The sequence below is a fragment of the Buceros rhinoceros genome, unplaced genomic scaffold, assembly GCF_000710305.1.
Source record: "Buceros rhinoceros silvestris isolate BGI_N320 unplaced genomic scaffold, ASM71030v1 scaffold6614, whole genome shotgun sequence".
NCBI classification, from domain to species: domain Eukaryota; kingdom Metazoa; phylum Chordata; class Aves; order Bucerotiformes; family Bucerotidae; genus Buceros; species Buceros rhinoceros.
In genome coordinates this window covers 7,752-10,080 of record NW_010407683.1, presented here as the reverse complement: position 1 = coordinate 10,080, position 2,329 = coordinate 7,752, and the positions used below count along the sequence as shown (strand labels likewise).

At 45.9% G+C, this 2,329-nt stretch overlaps 1 protein-coding gene across 1 annotated transcript in view; it reads right to left on the bottom strand.

The window, feature by feature from the left end:
• The window catches only part of LOC104492081 (tyrosine-protein kinase Blk-like), a gene marked incomplete at its 5' end in the record, with an annotated part of 10,579 nt that overhangs the window by 1,545 nt on the left and 6,705 nt on the right, over positions 1-2,329 (bottom strand). The window lies entirely within an intron of this gene.

Genomic DNA, 2,329 nt, shown 5'->3' with positions numbered 1-2,329 from the left:
TTGAACCCTGCTGCTGGGAGCACAGGGGAGAGAGCTGGGGGTGTTCAGCCTGGAGCAGAGAAGGCTGCGGGGAGACCTTAGTGCAGCCTTTCACAGAATCACAGAATCATCTGGTTGGAAAAGAACTTTAAAATTGAGTCCAACCAGTCACCCTGCACTGCCAAGGTCCCTAAACTGTGTCCCTCAGCACCACATCTATATGTCTGTTAAATCCCTCCAGGGATGGCAACTCCACCACCTCCCTGGGCAGCCTGGGCCAGTACTTAAAGGGGCCTCTGAGAAAGATGGGGAGGGACTTTTCAGCAGGGGCTGTTGGGACAGGACAAGGGGTGATGGGTGAAACCGAAAGAGGCAGATTGAGACGAGAGAGAAGGGAGAAATTGTTTCTGCTGAGGGTCGGAGACCCTGGCTCAGGTTGCCCCGAGAGGTGGGAGAAGCCCCATCCCTGGCAGCACTGGAGGTCGGGTTGGCCCTTGGGGCTCTGATCAAGCTGCTCTAGTTGCAGATGTCCCTGCTCCCTGCAGGGGGTTGGACAAGATTTGACTTTGAAAGGTCCCTTCCAACCCAAACCATTCTGTGATTTTATGATTCTTTATTTTAAAATTCTAGGTAAACTATTTTACTGATGAAGTTAGAGGAATCTGCAGTCTAACAACACCTCTGTTGTGAGTTTAGCAATGGGGTCTCAGGAACGAAGCCAGGAATGGCAGCATGGATGGCCGACCAGCGCCATGTACACCAAGGGTGAAATGCTGGGACAGCTCTTGGGAATCAAGCAACTCTTATGAGAGAGCCATCGCTCTTCAGGCAAAAACCTGCCAGGGGGAATCAGGGGGTTTCTGTAGCCCAAACTCTGTGTCTGCGCTATTCAAGACAATGCGTCGAGTAGATTTATCAGAGGACAACAGCAGTGGGATTTCAATCTGTATAAAAACACTCACTTGAAAGGGGGCTAAAGCTGCATGTGCAAACTAAAATCAAAGGATACCTCATGTTACTTTGCCCACCAAGTTCTGTCATTGCATGCTGTGGACAGCAAAACCCAGAAGATTCCAATTTCAGCTTAGCTAAGGCCAAAAAAATATCCCCAAAACTCCTTGCTAAGTAGGAACTGAATGGGTTAAAGACTGCAGAGGAAACCACATTTTTATTTGGATACATCCTTTCAAGACCAAGAGCCCAAATGCGGTGTGTGAAACAAGTGCCTTTGTTCTTGCCCATCATACTCCGAGAAGGAGACTGATGAGGCTCGGAAATGCAATCTGTGCAGTGAAAATTGTTCAAAGCAGATAGAGGGGCCGTTGTTATTTCAGATTAAAACTAGCTGAAAAAAATGCTGATAGGAACCGGTTTCCACTGGAAATGTAGCTCCTTTGGTGCGGTAACAGAATTATACTTATTCTTGCACCAAAACTTCTCTTAAGGATAAAAAATGCCTTAAAAAATTGTAGCAATCTCACTGTACCCCTTCATGACATTTCACCAATTACTTACTGCTTTGAAGTAGCTTTACATGTTGAAGTGGGTATAGTTTGTATCATAAAGCATTTGGGGACAGCGAATTGAAAGAAAAGTTTCCTCTCTTATGAGAAAAAAACCCAACTGTTTGATTTCTTTTCTCTAGAGTATTTTTAATGGGGAATTTTAGGACTGATTTCCAAAATTTGAAAGTCTCTGGTAAGAGCCACTTGTGCCAGACTTAATTGTTTTATTTCAATCATGTCCGTTTGTTTCCCTGGTGGTCTATAAAGTCTCTTTGCAGTCTGAATGACACGACTTCATAACTGACTTCAGAGGTTGGCACAGAGAATAAGCTCCACCAGAGGAATTCGACTTAACCCTGTTGTCAAATGGATATAGGTGGACCAGCCAGACCATTTGTCACCTCTCATGGCCATGCTTTTCTGCTCACCACCAGTTCAGATACTCAGTCCCAGCAAGGGGCTTGGCTTCGCAGGTGGAGTCATGAGGAGATTTCACATTAACATGGGAAATAGTGGGTTTCCTAGGTGTTTTCTGTTTGTTTGTTTTGTTTTAGGTGTTCAGACTACTCTGTTCCCATAAGAAAGACCTGTCAATCTGCAAAACCTCTCCCATGTTTTGTAAGTTGTCCCTCTCTTGTGTCAGGGACCTGATCTGGTCTAGGCTTGGTTTGCCTGAGACATTAGGAACTGACGTTAGGTCCAATTCATGGCTCCAGCTCCCCGCTGCAGTGCGATGACTGAGTTACACCGCTCTTTCCTTCCCTTTGGACTGACTCACTGTGATCACGTAGGCACGGGCAGCAGGTCTCATTAGTAGAGGTTAAATTTCTCCAGTAACACAACCT